This window comes from Enhydra lutris, unplaced genomic scaffold, assembly GCF_002288905.1.
Source record: "Enhydra lutris kenyoni isolate GAN:26980312 unplaced genomic scaffold, ASM228890v2 scaffoldscaffold23, whole genome shotgun sequence".
Taxonomy (NCBI): domain Eukaryota; kingdom Metazoa; phylum Chordata; class Mammalia; order Carnivora; family Mustelidae; genus Enhydra; species Enhydra lutris.
Genome location: NW_019154107.1, coordinates 9,900,936 through 9,922,767, shown reverse-complemented (window position 1 = coordinate 9,922,767; position 21,832 = coordinate 9,900,936).

Sequence of the window (21,832 nt, the reverse complement as noted above, 5' to 3'; positions counted from 1 at the left end):
GAATACCTTGGCACAGAAGGTGATATTTAATCCTATACTCTTGGTTAACTTTGAAATGCCCTAATTAAGCATTCATACTTCAGGTGTGGCTAATTAGCATCGGACCAGTCTAATTAAAGTACTCTCTCCTGTTTTGGCTTCAGTTGTCTTACATAAAAGCAGTATAAGAAGACTTAATAATTTACATGTTAGCTATTGGAAATTATTTTGCATCGGTGAGATGAATGGGATTTCAATATAGAGACACTGGTTAGAAACAGATGAACAGTTAACTCTGGCCTTGTATGGGCAGGTGAAACCCTCCCCAAGGTTCTGTTTAGCCAAGTGTGCTGCAGTTAACAAAGGTTCTGCGGTGGCATTCCCAAAGTCAGCTGAACCTGGCTATTAAAATGTAGTCCATGTGCCTCAAGTGAGTCTTTCATGCAGACTTCTTGTCCAAGGGATAGTACTTCATGAAACAAAAGATATGCCCTATTGGTTTGTTACTAACTGCCTGCATGTTTGGCAGTATTTGGTCTGAGACTTAAATTGTAATATACCACCTCGAAGTGAGGCAAGCCGATGTCAAAGACGATGCCATCAGCCTCCTTCTTTAGCACAAATTTCCATTTTTAACAGACTTTAGATTTTACACATTGTCCTTAGGTTGATATAAATGTCACCAAAAAATACACATGATAATAAGAATTTAAAAGAGAATAACATGAATTCATTTATTAAAAAAAAAAAAAAAACCCGGTGGTAGGGCACCTGGGTGGCTCAGTTGCTTAAGCATCTGCCTGTGGCTCAGGTCATGATCCTGAAGTCCCTGGCTCAAGTCCCACCTCAGGCTCCCTGCTCAGTGGGAGTCTGCTTCTCCCTCTTACCCTCCCACCTCTCATGCTCTCTCTCTCTTTTTCTCTCTCTCAAATAAATAAATAAAATCTTAAAAAAAAAACCCAGTGGTATATGGAGGCTGATCATCACTGGCAAAATACTGAACAATTAAAAAAAGCAACAACACTGAATGGGCTTGAGTCTGTTTGCAACAAGGCCCCAATTAATTCCAGTGTCTCCTATTTTTACAACCTCTTAACTGGTGTCCTCACCTCTAGCTTCTTCATGTCTTAATCCAGGATATTCTAACTAGTAATGATCCCTGAATGTTAACTTATTTTCCTCAGATTCAAGGTCCTCATTAACTCGGGTGACTATCAATTTCCTGGGACTGCTATAACAAAAGACCACAAACTGGGGGGCTTAAAACAACAGAAATTTATTCTCTCCCAGTTCTGTAGGCTAGACATCCGTAGTCAAACTGTTGGCAGGGCTGGGCTCTCTCTGAAACTTTTAGGGGAGAATCCTGCCTTGCCTCTAATAGCTTCTGGTGATTGCTGGCAATCATTGGCACCTCTTAGCTTGTGGATGCCTTGCTCCAATTTCTGTTTCTGTTGTCACATGGCCATCTTCCTTCTGTGTCTGTGTGTCTCTCTGTCTTCATGTGGTATTTTCCTCTCTGTGTCTATGCCCAAGTTTTCTTCTTTTTTTTTTTTTTATAAGGACACAGTCATATTGGACTAGGGCACTCTCTAATGACCTCATCTCAACTTGAGTATACTTAAACCAGAGACCTTATTTCCAACTAAGATCACATTCACAGTTATTAGGAGTTAGGACTTCAGCATATCTTTTTAGGGGTCAAAATTAAACCCAAACAGTAACCTTATTTTGTTCAATCCAGGTGACTTTTGAGAGGCAAAGGATATATGCAATTAGTAAGTATGTTGAAATAATAGGTATAAGCTGGTGCTGTCCCAGGTGCACTGGGATGTAAGTTCACTCTAGTCCCAATAAAAACTGGCGGATCTCAGCTGCTCGCATTCCTCCAGCCTACATATTCCCTAACCTCTATTCTTGATGAGCCCTAGACAACAAATTGGCAAATATTTTCTGTATAGGCCTGGACAGTATTTTAGGCACTGTGGGCCATAGGCCTCTTTCTTAGCTACTCCGCTCTAGATAATATATGAACAAGTGGATGTAGCTGTGTTCTAGTAAAATCTTATTTACAAAATCAGGCCCCAGTTGAATTTGGTCTGAGGGAATAATCGGGCAATGATTATCCCAGACCATGTAAGGAGGGAAGGGAAAAGAGGATGCTCTGTGAATTCCTGGAAGGGCTCTTTATATACAGGGGAGATTATTATTTTCTTTGTGTTATGGACTGAATTGTGTTCCTTAACGATTCGCATGTTGAAGTCTTGTTTCCCAGTACTTCAGCATGTGACTTTATTTAAAAATAAGGCACATTTTAAATTCATCCACTGATTTTTTTTGTGAAGCAGATTTTTTTAATAATCAAAATAATAATCAAATATATAATCAAAATGTGAAATATATCCATCATTTCTGTATGTTGTCTTCTACTTAGAAAACCTGTGAATGTATAGTGATTCAATGAAGGACTATCCCATGTTTCCTTTTGGTATTTTTTGATGTCATATTTTGTCATTTTAATTTTTGATCTGTTTGCAATTAACCCTCATGTGAAGTACAAACTGTAGATGCAACTTTCTTTTTTTCCCAGATTGCTGTCCACTTTTCCCATCACTATTCTTTGAATCTTTTATTTTTTCCACAATTGGCTGATGATGCCACTCTTCATATTCTAAAGTTCTGTATGAATCATGTCTATTTCTAATATTCTTATTCCAGTCTTTCTTTTCCTCTGGTAGTATTTCATAGTTTAAATACCGAGTCTTTTTAGTACATATCTGGTATGGATAGTTCTCCCATATTGCTTTTCTGTTTTCAAGTTTTTCTATATATTCTTTTAATTTAAAAAGTTATCTTACTCCCCACTCCCAGAAGTAATCCTACGGGATCCATTTATAATTTCCTAGTTTTTAAAATGGCTTCTCTTGAACTTTCCAGATAGAATATTACATTTTCTGAACGTAGTGGTAATTTCATATCAATTTTACTTTCTCTTGTTTAATTGCATTGGTGAATATCTCCCACAGAGTGTTAAATAAAAAAAAAAAGATGAGAATATCTCTGCCTTGATCCTGAATTTAATGTGAATTGTGTTTCTTCACTGCTTAGAAAAGTGGTCTGAGGGCGCCTGGGTGGCTCAGTGGGTTAAGCCTCTGCCTTCGGCTCAGGTCATGGTCTCGGGGTCCTGGGATCAAGCCCCACATCGGGCTCTCTGCTTGGCAGGGAGCCTGCTTTCCCCTTTCTCTCTGCTTGCCTCTCTGCCTGCTTGTGATCTCTCTCTCTGTCAAATAAATAAATAAAATATTAAAAAAAAGAAAAAGAAAAGTGGTCTGAGACAGATAAATGTTTTCATGTTGAGGACCTGTTCATTACTTAGTCAACATGTCTTTCTTGGGCACTTAATGTGTGATAGGTGCTGTTCAAGGTGTTTGAGATTTTTTAAAGAACCAAAAATGCAAAATTCTATGCTCTTGTCGCACTTGTATTCCAGTGCAGTGCTGAGGTAGAGACTTACTGTTCTCTTCTCCATCCTAGGCACAAATGAAGACTTATTCCCCAGTATCCCTGCTTAAGTTAATCAGGGGCACTAGCTGAATTATAGCTAATAGAATCTGATCAGAAGTGACATGTGTCCCTTGCAAGCCCTACCTCTCTCTTTCCCTTTGCTAATTGGAAGACCAGACAGAGGGATCCAGTAAGGAATTCCAAGGATGCCCTGAGGGAAAGTTATCTTACAAGGAAAGGGTACCCAGAGGCTTGGTCAACACTTGGAAGTGGGAAGTAAAATTAGATTTATAGAAGTCAATGGCTTTTATAGAATGCACGAAAACAAAAATCAATTAAAAATGTAATGGTAGAAAAGCTCTCATCTACAGTAATGTCAAAAAAGAAAAATGACCTAAGAATTAAACCTAATAAAAAATGTCCAAGAGCAATGTGAAAAAGTAACCTTAAAGTGCACTTGAAGGACAAATGAGTGTGTATGAACAAATAGAAAGACTTACCATGTACTTCGATTAAAACCACCACAACAACAAAACTTGAAGGACAGATATTGACTCTGAAAAGATGTGTGCATATACCAGGGTGGCCAACTTGTTCTGATGTGCTCAGGAGTTTCCTGGTGTTAGTGCTGGAAGCCTCACATGATCAGGAAACTCATCAATTGTCGGTAAACCTGGAGAATTGGTCATCCTGACACAAGGGCATTTGTTGTAGCATTCTTCGCAAGAGAAAAAGGCCCAAATCACTCAAAGGTCCATCAAATAGGTGCTGTTTAAATAAACACAGAACATCTGCAAGGGCATGCTCTGTAGCAGGTTGGAGAGATGGAGTGAAAGGGAGATGAACAAATATGGTTGCTAGACATTTCTATGGAATGATTCATAAGATTTGTTGCATGAAAGAGAAAAAGGAAGGGTCAGAAGAGAATGTTCATCATGCCACCATTTTATAAGACACTGAATGAAATATGAATGCTTACATATTTACTTATATTTTCAAACATAAAATGTTTAACAAACAATTAAAATGACTATTAAAGGGGAAAGGATAAAACCAATGAGGAGACAAATAAAAATTGTGTATCTCTGAATATGCAACACTTTATAATTTTGACTTAGGAACCACCTAAATTTACAAGCGATATTGAATCAAGAAGTATGTGTGTGTGTGTGTGTGTGTGTGTGTGTATGTGTATGTATATAAATATGAATTGCTAGTAAATGTATATACATATATGAAGAAGAGGAAGGAGAAGAAAGAAAGAACATTTGTAGATCTGTCACATATGATGAGTGCTGAGAATTAACCATTGGTTTTAGAGATCTTGGAGGTCACTGGTGAACTTGACAAATATGCTTTTGTTGGAGTGGTGGAGATACAAAAACAAATGAATTGCTTTCAAGAGAAAATTGGAGGAGAGACAAGTACAGTAAGCATAGGCAACATTTTTGGAGAGGTTTTGGTGCCAGAGATAGCACAGAAATGACGTAGTGACTATTCTAGGAGAGGGTATCAGGAAATATTTTTATAAGATGAGACATAATACAGTGTGTTTGTCTGCTAATCAGAATGATCTAGTAAAGACAGGAAAAATGATGATGTAGGCTAGATGGAAGGTAATTTTTGGAAAAATGTTTCTGAGCTGGTGACAGGTATGTTAGAAATTGGCCATTTCTGACAGATGTGTGACTCCTTATAATAGCAATGTATGTGTGATTTCCCATCAACCTGGCCAAGAGATTCTCAGAAACGCCTTCCAGTCTGAGGCTCTTGCTAGTCAATTCTTGTTTCTTCTCTTGCCATTATCAGAGGTGTTCTACCTGCTTTGAGGTCTGAAGGCTCCCCCTGTCTTCTCTTGCTCCATCACACTATATCTCTCATGGGCAGTTCTCCAATAGATTGTATACACTTCAAGTCTTGTTTGCACATCTGCTTCTTGGAGAACCTGGATGGAAGATACTTTCACACTTTGGAAGTATCTTCAGTAGCACTTTATGAAATAGCCATTGGATAAAATTTACTTTAATTTCTCTGTGGAAATCCAACATTTTATATGCTTGCTTTCTTTTAGATTAGTTTGGTAAATTATGTTTCCTAGAAAATTACCTATTTTGTTCCAAATTTTTAATTTGTTTGTGCATAAACAAGATAGCCTTTTATGATTCTTTTAATTTCTTTGCTTATTGCATATATTGCTTATTTGTGCTTTCCCTACTTTTCTTGATTTGCTTAATTCAGAGATTATCTATGTCATTTTTAATAAAGAGATAGTTTGAATTAATAATGCTATTGACATCTGCTCTTATCCTTATCATTTTCTTCTTTTGTTTGTTGTGATTTTTTTCTCAAGTTTTAAGCAAAATAAGTCAAATATTTAAATTATTTATTTGTATTCTTTCCACTTATATCCCATATGTCTTGATATGTAATTTTTAATGACTATTTTCTAGATATTCTGCAATTTTGGTTAGTATTCCTTCTTTGACTTAACTGGTATAAGAAAGCATTTTAAAAGTTTTAGTAGATAAGGACCTTTTCTTTTTGCTCTTATTATTGATGTCTAGATGTAGTCTCATCAGAGTACAGTATGTCACTTGTCCTATTTCTGCATTTTGTAGTTTGTTGAGATTTTTTTTTTTTGGTGACTAACATATTACTGATTTTTAAAAAATATTTTAAGATTTTTCAGAATGGGTATTTAAAAAGAACTTGTATTCTCTTCTTTAGTACTATAATATTTCATTTACTTCTTTACCATTTAAAACTATAAAATGCCAGGGTGCCTGGGTGGCTCAGTGGGTTGAGCCTCTGCCTTCGGCTCAGGTCGTGGTCTCGGGGTCCTAGGATCGAGCCCTGCATCCGGCTCCGCATCGGGCTCTCTGCTCGGTGGGGAGCCTGCTTCCTCCTCTCTCTCTCTCTCTCTCTCTGCCTGCCTCTCCGCATACTTGTGATCTCTCTCTGTCAAATAAATAAAATATTAAAAAAAAAACTATAAAATGCCTTTCTTTGTCTCCTTTAAAACTTATGATCTGAATTTCACTTAAACTGATATATTAAGACTAGTACCCTGATTCCATTTTGTTTGCATTTGTTTATGTAACTTTGCCATTCATTTATTTGTTAATTTTGTGGAGCCTCGGTTGAACAGAACTGGTCAAACATAATTATTGGTTGATGATGCATTATCACCACTTGTTCATGTTTGGACTTCATTTTTACTTGTTCTTTACATAATGAACACCCAAGAACCCACCACCCAACCCCAGAAGACATCTGTACAATTAGCTTACAGTTCATAGGCTCTTTCTTTATTGTGTTTCCACCATTCCCCTCTACCTTCAGGTATCCTGAATTTGGTATTTATCACACTCTTTAAACACAATAGTTTAAATATATATTATTTAGTTTTGATAAATTTTGAACTTTTTGAAAGGGGTATTATGCTATTTGAGATTGTGGATACAGGGAAACATGAACAAATTATGAGCCAGTGTTAACATTCTACCATAGGTAGGTCATATGGGATGTAAACACAAGCTTCACTGAAATATTGTGTTTGAATAATGGATTTACAGTCAGCCAGAATTATTTAAGCTCTTTCATGTTACAAGATGCAGAGGCTCACTCAGTTAAGTTGTTTTTGGAATTTTATGATATAAATTTTGGGATGAGAAAGGGTGAAGTAGTGACAACATTTGCTTAGAAACACTGGTATATAATTGGAAGATAATTCTGGATAAGAAAGATCGCTAGTGAGTGATGTTATTTTCCCTTCTCTAGTTCTCTGACACTTTTGTGATTTAGCTGTTGTTTTCCTGTTACTGTCAATCAGTTGTTTACAGGTTAGAGTGATACTTCGATGAGCTCCAATATTCACCAGGTACAGTGAGGACTAATATCAGGTGGAGCTTTTATTGTACCTTATAACCCTTGGCTATTGGTACATTTACAGGTGGCTATTACTGAGTCAGATCTTCATCACTAATTCAGGTCAGCCCAGAGGGCCATTTGAATAGATGCTCTTGTGGGTAGAATGACATTTGGATGACATTAACCAATATTAATATTCTTCACTATCCTTCCCCTAATTCTCCCACATTCTTTTGATCCCATTGAGTCCATTGAGTTTAGTAAGGCATTTAATTATTTGCCCTAGGGAAGGTAGGGCACAGAAAAGCTCAGAAACAACAAAAGAATAAACTCTTTTAATGTATGTGGGGTTTTAAAGGCACAGGCTCTTGATTTTTAAGACAAGTTTTTTGAGAGAGAAAACAAAAGTTTTGTTGTTTTGTTTTGCATGCAGAAACTTATCACCAGATAACAAAACTGAAGGGCCAAAATAAAATAGGATTTAAATTTATTTCAGCATCATGGATGAGAGTAAAGATGAAGAGCTAGGATACTTTATCCTCAGAAAGAAGACTGGGATCCAGTGGTGGGAGGGTTAGAGTGAGATTATAAATGTGTTTAGGGGAAGATTAGTGGGGCATGTAAAAGGAGACAGAGCTGGTATTTGCACACTGCCATCTAGTTCTAGTTCCCCTCCCCATGATCACACACCAACAGTAGCTAGTCAGCATTCAGTAGGTCCCAGGAGGCCATCCTCCCTTGTAATGATCCAGGAATTATTAAACTTCTAGGAACGTTTTTGTAGGGGTCCTAGAACTTTCAGAGGAGCCTTTCTCCCATCTCTACCGGGAGGCGCTGAGGGAAACAGGACTCTGCTTTCCTGAAAAGACCAGGAGAGTGGTGAAGCTCTGTAACAAATGAAAACAAGAGTGAATTTGTACAGGACAGTCTTTGGAAAATTGTAGATGCCTTTGCAACAACCAGAGCCACCCCAAGTAACCCTTAGCATGATACTCATGCTGGCAGATCCTAGGTTTCCTCAAATATAATGTATATAATCATGCTTACCTCCAATTTTTGGTTATATTTGAAATATATAGAACTATTTCAGACAGAAGGAAAGGATTATTCCAGACAGCCATTTTAAACTTACTGGCTCTTTTTTGCTATTTGTTTATAACTCACTAGAGGCACTGTATTTCACTTTTTTAAAAATAAATACATTTTAGAATTTGTACATGCTTTTGTACTTAGATGATTTTTAACTGTTCAAGTCACAGAATTTAACCCTAGTTTCTTACGAAGACTTTGCTGGTAAAACATAATCTCCAATTGCCTTGTACATTTTTTAAAAGATTTTATTTATTAAAGAGAGACATAGCAAGATAGGGAACATAGGCAGGTGGAGTCAGAGGGGGAGAAGAAGGCTTCCAGCTGAGCAGGGAGCCTGATGCAGGGCTCGATCCCAGGACCCTGGGATCATGACTGGAGCTGAAGGCAGATGCTTAAAGACTGAACCACTCAGGCACCCCTGCCTTGTATATTTTCTTGATAAATTGCTTTTTTCCCCCCAGGGAATTTGTACAGGGTGGCTCAGTATTTGAAATTAGAAATATGATAAAACTTTCATAATATATATGTTTTCATAGAGATATAGAAGACATACCAATGTGTTCAATTAAAATATATAAAGTTTCCATACATGAGAGAATTGGTAGCAGCAAAAGAAAAAAAAAATTCCTTCTCTATTCCATGAATTCTATTGGTAGAGCACAAAACATTCTATACTCCTCAGCCTCATGGACTGTTTTACCCAAGGTACTCATTGAAATAGGCTCTTAAATTGTGCACAACTTAAATAATCTGTAAAGTCTTTCTTTAGTTTTGTACACACTGGAGATTTAATTTAAAAAAAGAAATGCTAAAAAACTTAAATAAAATCTACTTTTAATGTGTATATATATATATAATGTATATACTAAAATAAGGACATTTTTAAAAAATTGAAATTCAAGTTAGTTAACAACATAGAGTGGAGTATTGGTTTCAGGTATAGAATTTAGTGATTCATCACTTATATATAACACCCACGCTCATCCTAACAAGTGCCCTCCTTAATGTACATCACCCATTTAGCCCATCCCCCCCCACTTACCTGCCCTCCAGCAACCCTCAGCCTGTTCTCTATAGTTAAGAGTCTTTTTTGGTTTGCCTCCCTCTCTGTTTCTATCATATTTTATTTTTCTTTCCCTTCCCCTAAGTTCATCTGTTTGGTTTCCTAAATTCCACATATGAGTGAAATAATACGATATTTGTATTTCTCTGACTTATTTCCCTTAGCATAATATACTCAAGCTCCATCCTCATTGCAAAATGGCAAGATTTCATTCTTTTTGATTGCCGAGTAATATTCTGTTATATATATATATAATATATAAAAATATATATTATAATATATAATATATATTATTAATTTATTGTAATTAATAAATACATTTATTAATTATATTTATTAAATATAATATTTAATATATAAATTTTTATTTATATATTATATAAATATAATATATAAATAAAATATATATTTATTAATATATAATTAAACAAATTATAATATTATAATTATATAATATATATTATATAAATATATATATATATATATATACATACATACATACATATATATATACATACCACATTTTCTTTATCCAGTCATCAGTCAGTGGACATTTGGGCTCTTTCCATAATTTGGGTATTGTTGATAGTGCTGCTATAAACATTGGGGTACATGTGCCCCTTTGAATCAGCACTTTTGTATCCTTTGCAATTAAGATCATTTTGTATCCAATTGCAGAAGCACAATTGCTGAGTTGTAGTTGTATTTTTAACTTTTTGAGGAACCTCCACATTGTTTTCCAGTGATTGCCCCAGTTTGCATTCCCACCAGCAATGCAAAAGCATTCCCCTTTCTCCTTACCAATATATGTTTTTTCCTGAATTGTTAATTTTAGTCATTCTGACAGGTGTGAGGTGGTAGGTATCTCATTCTGGATGTGATTTGTATTTCCCTGATGATGAGTGATGTTGAGCATCTTTTCATGTGTCTATAGCCATTTGTATGTTTTCATTGGAGAAGTGTCTGTTCATGTCTTCTGCCCATTTCTTAACTGGATTATTTGTTTTTTGGGTGTAGAGTTTGATGAGTTCTTTATAGATTTTGGATACTAGCTCTTTATCTGATAAGTCATTTGCAAATATCTTCTCCCGTTCTGTTGGTTGCCTTCTAGTTTTGATTGTTTCATTTGCTTAAGGTTACACTACATTCCTAATAATCACCAGAGAATACTTTTTATTATTTATTTATTTATTTGTGAGTGTGAGAGTGCATGAGCATGTGTGGGGAGGGGCAGAGGGAGAGAATCAAGCAGATGCTCCACTGAGTGGGGAGTCTGACACAAGACTCGATCTCATGGCTCATGAGATCATGACCTGAGCTGAACCAAGAGTCTGAGGCTTAACTGAGTGAGCCGCCCAGGCAACCCTGTAGAGAATACTTTTTAAAAAATAACTGACATAAGCATTATGTTGTGCCATAGGCACAATTCTAGGTTCAGTTGAATTCCTTTTTTTAAAAGAACTACCTAATAAACTCATAATTCTTGAATGTTCAATCAAATCAATTCTGTAGGTGAAGTGTGGGGAGCTAGTGGACATAATGCCAAGTAAATATTGCTAGCACGTGATTGTCAGGAAGACCTAACTGATCACAGAGACCTGTACGGTGGCTTGCTCTGATGACCCCCAAGGACAGGAAGACAAGTGATTTTAGGGCCAGAGAGGAAAGAAAATCAATCTGAGGCAGAATGGAAAAATAATAAAGAGGTTGGAAAGTAAAAAGATAAAGGATAAGACTGAAGCCAATAAAGGAAAACATACTTGTGAGGGTATGGGGTGAGGATGGTGGGCTGTCTGGGTTACTGGAGAGAGAAGGGGAGCTTAGTAATATGAAATTATGATATGAACACTTCTTTTCACTGGTACATTGCTTTGTCATTCTCACAATAACTCTTTAAGACAGAGGAGCCGTCATTTGTTCATTTTATAGATAAGGCAACTGAGGTCATAGACAAGTGATACAATGGAAACAAGTATACATGGTGCTGGAGTTGGGACCAAAAGTGGGAGCAGTAGAATTCTAGATTAGTACTCTATGAGGCAGGGTTTTCCCCTACTTTATGGATAACAGTACAAATCATTTTATTTAGTCGCATTCAAAATATTGCAATGAAACCTAAAGGTAGGATCTGTTAGTGTCTCTACACATTAAGATAGAAAACGTGAGATCTCTACATCTTGGAAGAGTTCAGAATGTGCCCCAAAAAATTGCCATTAAGAATATAGTATTTTCAGGGTATCTGGGTGGCTCAGTCCGTTAAGGTCTGACTCTCGATTTTGGCTCAGGTCATGATCTCAGGGTTGTGAGATTGAGCCCCATGTCAGGCTCTGTGCTGGGTGTGGAACCTGCTTAGGATTCTCTCTTTCTCTCACCCTATTTCCCCCCTCCCTTTCTGGAAAAAAAAGTACGGTATTTCCAAGACCTTATTTTACTACAGTGGGGCAAATTATTCAACTTAAGTTCTGGGGAGCAGTGGAATGTTCTTTGTAAGGAGATTTTTCTTGTAAGAATACTTATACAAGAGAAGATTATGGGTGCTTTTCTGTCTCCATACTCACTAAAGAGGTAAAATATTTTATGTGAGCCAGTCCAATTGCATATGCTATATGGATTGTTTATGGGGATACTCTGGTATTTTAAAGTTCCCTGTGGCATTAGTAAGTTTAATGTTTCTAATGAAATCATTAAGCTAACCACAAAGTTGTAGGGAAAAAGAAGGTGAATATTTCAGAAATTAAACAGCATAATATTTTTTCCCTACCTGTGTTGTTCAAAATGTTTCTTTTGGTCAAATTCATTCCTATCATTCCTATCACGTGCAAATAAATCCAGTGCTAGTAATTTGGAGCTAAATTCAAGACAGAAAAAATACTAGCTATGTTATTTCCTGTTAAGTTATAATAAAATTCCTTGGTAACATAAGAATACGTATCCATTACATAATATATATGCTGTGTATAGAGAAGATTATCTGAATATTTGGTAATCATACCATTCTTAGAATACACTTAGATTATCTATTTGAATCAGTTTTCTCCTGGCATACAGTAGAAAGTTAAAGAGGAAGATCTCTAGAGTTCTAAAATACTTCCTATTTTTTTTTTAGTACACTAACTGTGTTACCAGAGAAGTTGGGCCTTGAGGGACATATCAGTGGCCAAGAAAAGATTCTTTCTCTTGAAATCTTTTTGCTTTCACTATCTGGCATCAGAATTCTCCTCAAGTATTGTCTGCGAGAAGGAACAGGGCAAAGTGACTCAACCTCTAGCCAAATCCATTTTTTTTCCCTCTCTCTCCCTCCTTTATATCCTGTCTCACTACTTCTTTCATTGACAGCTTTAAGGAAAACAAGACAGACACTTTTGAAAAGAAAAATCACCCAAGTTCTTGGGTTCAACTACTTACTAGGAATGACTCTAGGAAATTTACTTAATTTCTCTAATCCTCACTGACTTTTGTGAAATGGAGATAGTAACAGAACCTGGGTTGTGGAATGTTTGTGAAGATTGAATGAAATAAGCCAGTAAAGTCTTACCACAGTGTCTGTGGCATAGTAAACTCTTAATAAAACTTCACTGTTATTATTACTGGGGAAAAGATGTTGTCAATCACTGTATGTATATTTAGAGATTTAATCGATCTGCCCTGTTTATGAGCTTCAAAGCATTCCCTGAAAAAATGGACTATTTTACTTTTCTGCTACATAAAAAGTAGTGGGAAACAAAAGTTGTGCCTGGAATTAATTTCAGATGAAAATGTGTTCTTCAAGTGGTCTTCAGCTGAACTGGCCTCTGACATCACAGATGTCATTTTAGCCTGGACCACTCAGAGAATCCATGGTGGCCTTAAGAGGGTCTAGCCTCACTCAGAGACCACAAGAGGGATTTTACAATGCTAATGACTGTGGTGTACCATTCATGAATCTGGGAATAGAATCCCAGATGTTTTCAATGATAGTATAACTGCAGCACAGTGAAATATCTAGGGGAGAAATTAGGGCTGGCTTGTTTCTTATAGATTCGAATCAATCCACCTGGAGAAGTATGACACATTGGGGGGCTAGATTTAAATAGATTCTGGAATGAATACTCAGGAGAAACATTATTCTTCTCCCTTAAATTTGTTGGATTTTGGTAAAATTTGGCTCACTGGTGTGCTGTACGCATTAAATCAAGGCACTGCACTCTGGAATTCATATGCTACAAATAGGTAATTTATCTTCTTCAGAAGCGCAAGTGCATTTAGTTATATGACTGTAAGAATCTTTTTAAAAATGGAACCAGTTTGATAAATTTTTCATCCACCCAAGGGCTTTGGTTTCTATTTGAATTAAATTCTAAGTTATCCAGACATCAGCAGCTTAACCCTAAAGCTTAATCCCACAACTTCCAAAATTCTCCTAGCTGAGGTCAAAAGAATTTAGAAAAGTAGCTTTTATGAAAAGTCTACTGATTGGCCACATTTCTTTGTCTTTTGAGCATAGTGAAGACTCATATGCCCTAATTACTGGGGAAAGATATTTAAGAAATTTTTCTGCATTTTGTTTCCTTTTCCCTTATTTGCATTTCTGCTGCCAGCCCCCATCCTTAGACCTGATTAAATTCATCTTCCTATTCTGATAGAGGAGAAGAACATGATATATACATATTCATATATATCATATATATGCTAATATGTATATATATATATATATTTTTCAATTGATAGGCCTTTTTCTCTACATATTTTCTTTCCCTAACTTCCAGTGATTTCCCTCCACTTATATTTAAAGCAAGTTTTCACAGATAACTAAAAAGCCACTTGCTATCTTTAGAGATGCTCTCATGTAATTTTTCTTTTTGGTTAACATGAAAAAACAAATGAGGAACTACGATTGTGTGATAACCACCATAAAGAAAAAAAAATCTATGAATTCTTATGGGTTTTCCAGAATATTTTCACTATATGGCAGTGGATGGAGGTGGAGGTGGGGAACTTCATAGGGAAACCACTCAATTAGATAGAAAGATAAATATAACCTCAGTGTGAAATCATCCTTAGCACTTTAGTCAAATTGGATTTCAATTCTCAATGTGTTTGTGTGGTCTAGGAAACTAATGTTGATGAAGAGAGAGACATCTCTCAGTGGGAAAACCATTGTCTTCTATGCCTTTAGTTCATGTTGGAACTGAAGTATGCAAATGGGTATTTATGATTGAATAAATGCTACTTGATATTATATTATTAAATTCATACTCTCATAATACACTTTATTAAGTTAATTTGCAAAATGCTTCCTCATCTGTGTGAGTGTAGCAGGTTTATATTTATTCCAAAAATATCATTTTGCCCTTTAGTGCAGTTATGTAAACTTATTTTTCCATTTTAAAATTAAACATAAGACTGGGCATCAGTAAAGAAAAGTTTAAAACTTTGAAAATATGCTTCCCTTTCTTCTGGTTCCTTCTCTATTGTATGAATTTCAATTTTGAAATGAACATTTAGAGACACTAATAAGGTTAATATCAAATGAGTTCATATGTTCTTTGAACCTTCTTACTTTTTTGTTGTATTTAGTACTAGGTTAAAGATGCAGCCAAAGATAGAGATCTGGAAATACTGATTCACTTTTGTTATTTGCCTGAACACTTTTCTTTTTGAGGTAGCATTCTTTTTTATTTTTTAAATGTAATCTGCTTTTCATTTGCCTAATAATGACTTATTTGCTCTTTCTTTCTGCTCAGTACTTAACTGTGGTGTCAGGCTAAGCTGAGTCTCACATAGGTCTCAATATTCAATACTTCAAGTTTTATCACATTATTGTTGCTGGTTGTAGTTCACTGATTCCCCTGAAAATAGTTTAACAGCATTTTCCTACTCTCTCCCAAATTAAGGTCTCACTTATTCATCGCTTCATTGTGATTTCTCCTCCCTCAGAAATAACCCCTTAACTTATTATTATCATGTCTCAGCAGAAATCAAGGCTTAAAAAGGGAAAGTTCACACAGAACCTCAGTTCTAAATGCTTATCTCTGTCCCCCAACCTGTGGCTAATTTGATCTTAGAATAAAAAGTTGGGTGCTTTTACTGACTGACTTAAAGTGTGATGGATATCTCAAACTTTTATTTTATTTAATTTTTCCAGTAAAATGATGCTATCATAATTTGTTTTTCCATGTAGATGTTTGTGTGACTTTCAGTAGACATTAGATGGGTCATTCATTCTCAGCCCCATGTTGTTTGCTAGGCTACCTGGGCAGTTAAATAGGATAATGTTAAGATCCAGTGATGGCCCCTGATTAATCTGCTTATTCTAAATGAGCTGTTTGGATATCTGGGAAATGATGTCACTCAAATTCTATTTTACTTCAAGCTGCCTTTCCTACAAATATGAATGCCCCTTGGTTGCCTTAGTAGCCCAATAAATTCCTGTTAATTCCAAATTCATAGAACAGTGGCTCTCAAAGTATGGCCTCGGAACCAGCAATATCAGGGTACTCACTAGAAATGGATATTCTCAGATTCAACCCCTGACTTCCAGAGTCAGAAACTCTGGGGGGTGGGGCCAGACAATTCGTGTTTAACAATCCCTCCATGCTTGAGAATCACTGTGAGGTGTTATACTTCTTGTTATCTACTTTGCATAGCATGGTATCTATAGAGATTAGAAGCTCAATATTGCATACAATGGAAAATTACAATGATGACTCCAATTCTTCCTTCTTCCCTTATATTCATGCCCTTTACCATGAGACTTTATATTTCCTCTTGCTAAAGACGCATAGTTTATTTTCCCATCTCTTGAATCTGGACTGATTTTATGACTCGCTCCACTCCATAGTATATGGCAAAAGTGATGCTTACTGGCCTTGAGCTTAGGCCTCCAGAGCTCTTGCACATTTCCGCTTGCTGTCTTTTGTACCTTAGCTATTGCCATAGGAATATGCCTGGAATAAGTTTCGAGATGATGAAAGACATGTAGACTAAGTGGAGTTTTTCCAGTCCTTTGAGTTAAGGACAGCTGAGGTCAACCAGCAGCCAGCTGATCCTCAGGCAAGGTCAGTAGGCAACTCCAGACATGCAAATAATAAGCTCTTACTACTGTTGACCCCTGATATTTGGTGATGTTTATTGTGAAGTGTTATTGTGGCAAGAGCTAACTGCTGTCTATGTATAGTGAATTAAGGAATCTAAATTTCTACCATTATTTTCGCTAGTCTTCCCCAGACTTGGACCAAATATCTGCTCTTTACTGCCTCCAGCTGACAGGGTCTGAGCTAGACTTGCATGCTACATTTACAGGTAATTTTTGCAGTACCCTTCCTGGAACTCCCTGGGATAAAATTCTTCCCTTTCAGAGTCAGATTGATGTCAGCTGATTGCCATCTTACAGAATGAGCTGTTTTAAACTCACAAAAGACATGAAGACAATATATCTAACACAATATTATTTTGATACTTTCAGTAATCTAAAAATATCAGAACATAATTCATAGTGAAGGAACACAAGCCAAGCATCATGGAATAAGAAATTTCCTCATTTAAGTTTACATCAAGAACAGTATCTCATATTGTAAAGAACCCTTGGCCTATCATTTTGTTGAGAGGTGAGTTGGGATTTGGTTATAATTCTTTAGTTAACTTTAAAGATAAGTGATAATTTTTAAATTCAGTACTCTGTCTTAGCTTTCATCCACTTGGCTTTTATTTCTTGGACTCCTTACAGTCAAAGCTACTGAACAGAAATCTGTCTTCTTTCTGAATAATACTTTTCAAATTATAACAATGACATATCCTGAATAGTACCTTATGAAGCAGACAGAAGAGGATTTTATCCAACTTTCACCTCACATCAGAGAGACATCTATTTTCTAATTAAACTCTACATTTATCTTTTTTAAGATTGACAGAGCTCATCATTACAGATTGAATATTTATTATGAAGTTGTATCAATTTCTACAGTTTTGAGAGCACCAAGTACAGGGCACTGCACAGAAGTATGTTTTGATGATAATTTAAATCCCATTGTTCTTTATTCTTAAATTTGAATTACTTGCTAAATGGTATGCTAATTGCCTTAAAGAGTTCTTGAAGCTTCTAAAGGCACAGAACTTTATTCTAAGTTGCAGTGGGAATCCTAAGAAAAGCAAGCTCATTGCTAAGCAATAGTTCTCAGACTTTGGGGGTGTAAAGCAACCTCTCAGATGGCTAAAATTTCAGATTCCATGAATTCATTTCTAGAGATTCTGATTTATTAGAATCAAGAGATTCTGGAAGATCTGCATCTGTAACCATTGACATAGGTATTTTTTATAATTAACATTTTTTTTTTATTCATAAGTTTCTGATATAACTGTTCCAGGATCCATACTTTAAAAATTACTTGTATATTGCAAGTAGCTATTTGCAAGTAGATATGTGGAATCCCACATTTTTATAACAGAACTTTCATATACTTAAAAAAAATTGAATCATCGTCTTAACAACATGGTGTAGTACCTTACGTAAGATAACCTAAATAATATAAATGAGATCATCAACAATTTTAGGAAACTGTGCTGGGGGACACCGAGAGTGCTAGGAAAGTGATACAGTTCATAATATGTTTACAATTTTGTGTCTCTCAAAGCAGATATGTCCAATAACATAATATATATGAAACCACTTGTAAGTTATAAAGTTCTTTACAAATATAAGAAACATTCTTTTGAACCTATAGAAGAGAACCTTAGAAGGAATTTCTTTATCATTCAAATTTTTGATCTATAGGTGCTGTTGATGTGGGTAAGGCACAGGTGGTGGTGATGCAAGTAAGATATTGAATGACAATAATTCTGAAAAGTATAACAGAAGGTCTTTCTAAGTTACGTGTCAGGATGGATCTGAGAGAGATGTGAAATGATGAATAGCCTGAGGCATATCCTTTCAAAAGATTCTGAAAGCATGATACCAAATATTATTCAGAAACCTTGATACCTAGCTATCACTTGGGTGACAAGGACTAAACTGTGAAGAACATCAGGGAAAAAGGTTATATCATATGAAAAGAAAATCTACAGAAACCAACATTATATTAGGTGGCAAATATAAACTGAGTTTGGGATGATGTACATGAAAATGCATTGAACGTTATGCAATGCTAAAAAAAATAGTGATGGGCTATGATTATTATCACATTCAAAGGCTTCACCTAAGATTTGGACTACTTGCCTTTATTTTAGAAGATATCCAGTAGAGCTACCCTATTATTGATAGCTGTGGCATTCTGGGAAGTTGGCCCCTCCAGAATTATTTTCTTTTATTTATAGGAATGTGCCATTGTTCTATACTGAGGCTGATTTTCAGTACACCCTTAAAATGTGTTAGAATAGCCAATGTTTGTCATGTTTCAAAGTAACAGGGATAAGGAGGCAATTATCTACCTGGAGTCATGGCCCACAGTTTTTTCTTGGGCTGATACCATTTTGGCTTGGGTAGAAGAGAGTACTGGCTAAAATCAGACAAATGCACCAAGTGTCTTAAGTGCTTTCAAATTTTACAGTTCTCCAATTCTAAGAGCCAGGATGACCATTTAAAAAAATCTGAAGCATGAGGTTCTTAACATTTCTATTCCTTACATCGATGCTTAACGCCACCAGAGTGTTATATGAACCTTTGAAATAACTATAACAGAGAAGAGAAGCCTTACTTTATGGTTTGGGGAACGTGTTTCCTAAATCAGATTCTCTTAAATGGTAGAATGCAGCTATGAGGTAAATGATTAAAATCTTTAATTTTTTTAAATTCAATTAGCCAACATAAAGTACATCATTAGTTTCAGATGTAGTGTTCAATAATTTATCAGTTGCATGTAACACCCAGTGCTCATCACTTCACGTGCCCTACTTAATCTCATCACTAAAGGTAATTACAATAAAACCAGAGAAAATATTACCAGTCTGAAAGGTAAGGTTACAGAAATACGTAGGATAGACTGGATTATCTAGCATTTCTTTTTCATCTTTAGCTCATGAAGTAAATAGGAACAATGTACATTTGGGTGTAAATATATGACATAAGCTTAAATTATGTCACTCTTTAATATATGGAAACTAGACCCAAGTTTTGCTCCTCCAATTTTCCTGTAATTTCATTCACTCAACAGATATTTATGTAGTGCCTATCACTGGTAGGTGCTAGAGAGATACAGCCAAGAGCAAGACATTAGCAAGTGGTACCAATATGAGGAATTGCACTCCAAAAACATTATTTTGCATCTGATGCTAAAGAATAACAGTGGTAGTTGTGCAGGTAAACACCAGCAACATCAGAATTTTGGGTATGAGTGTGTGATATGCAGCATCATAGCAGCAGAGTGCTAGTACACATTGGCTCTGAGGCTTCAGTGTGTGACTTGTATTGTCCATTGGGAGAGTAGCAAACAGGACACAAGCAGAAGTTTGAAAGGTGCTTGCCCACTGGGGCTTGTTGTCTCTTGTTGCTCTTTGGAACTCTGAGAATACCTTGTAGAGAAAGTGGTTAGTCTTTTGGAAGGTGAGACACCATGTAAAGAAGCCTGTTAGAGAGATAAACCATCCTACCTGAGGCCCACAACATGAACTAGCATGACACCTGCCAGAAATGTGAATGAGGTCATTGTAGGCAATCCATTTTCAGTTTTTTAAAAATTATTTTTATTAACATATAATATATTATTTGCCCCAGGTGTACAGGTCTGTGAATCATCAGGCTTACACATTTCACAGCATTCATCATAGCACATACCCTCCCCAATGTCCATAACCCAACCACTCTCTCCATACCCCCCCATCCCCTAGCAACCCTCAGTTTGTGAGATTAAGAGTCTCTTATGGTTTGTCTCCCTCCCAATCCCATCTTGTTTCATTTATTCCTTCCAACCCCCTGCCCTGCCTCTCAAATTCCTCATATCAGGGAAATCATATGATAATTGTCTTTCTCTGACTGACTTATTTCACTCAGTATAATACCCTCTAGTTCAATCCACGTCATTGCAAATGGCAAGATTTCATTTCTTTTGATGGCTGCATAGTATTCCATTGTATGTATATATGTATATATATATATATATTTTATATACCAGTTCTTCTTTATACATTCATCTGTTGATGGCCATCTAGGTTCTTTCCATAGTTTGGCTATTGCGGACTTTGCTGCTATAAATATTTGGATGCACATACTCCTTCACATCACTACATTTGTATCATTAGGGTAAATACCTAGTAGTGCGATTGCTGGGTCATAGGGTAGCTCTATTTTCAACTTTTTGAGGACCCTCCCTGCTGTTTTCCAGACTGGCTGCACCAGCTTGCATTCCCACCAACAGTGTAGGAGGGTTCCCCTTTCTCTGCATCCTCGCCAGCATCTGTCATTTCCTGACTTACTAATTTTAGCCATTCTGACTGATGTGAGGTGGTATCTCATTGTGGTTTTGATTTGTATTTCCCTGATGCCGAGTGATGTGGAGCACTTTTTCATGTGTCTGTTGGCCATCCGGATGTCTTCTTTGCCGAAATGTCTGTTCATGTCCTCTGCCCATTTCTTGATTGGATTATTTGTTCTTTGGGTATTGAGTTTGCTAAGCTCTTTATAGATTTTGGATACTAGCCCTTTATCTGATATGTCGTTTGCAAATATCTTCTCCCATTCTGTCAGTTGTCTTTTGGTTTTGTTAACTGTTTCCTTTGCTGTGCAAAAGCTTTTGATCTTGATGAAGTCCTAATAGCTCATTTTTGCCCTTGCTTCCCTTGCCTTTGGCAATGGTCGAAGAGGTTGCTGCCTGTGTTCTCCTCAAGGATTTGGATGGATTCCTTTCTCACATTGAGGTCCTTCATCCATTTTGAGTCTATTTTCATGTGTGGTATAAGGAAGTGGTCCAACTTCTTTTTTCTGCATGTGGCTGTCCAATTTTCCCAACACCATTTTTTGAAGAGACTGTCTTTTTTCCATTGGACATTCTTTCCTGCTATTTTGCCTTTAATTTCTTTTTGTTGTCTGATTGATGAGGCTAGGACTTCTAGTATTATGTTGAACAGCAGTGGTGATAGTGGACATCCCTGCTGTGTTCCTGACCTCAGGGGAACTCTTTCAGTTTTTCCCCATTGAGAATGATATTTGCTGTGGGTTTCTCATAGATGGCTTTGATGATATTGAGGTATGTACCTTCTATGCCTACACTGTGAAGAGTTTTTTTTTTAATTTTATTTTTTATAAACATATAATATATTTTTATCCCCAGGGGTACAGGTCTGTGAATCGCCAGGTTTACACACTTCACAGCACTCACCATAGCACATATCCTCCCCAATGTCCATACCCCTACCCCCCCC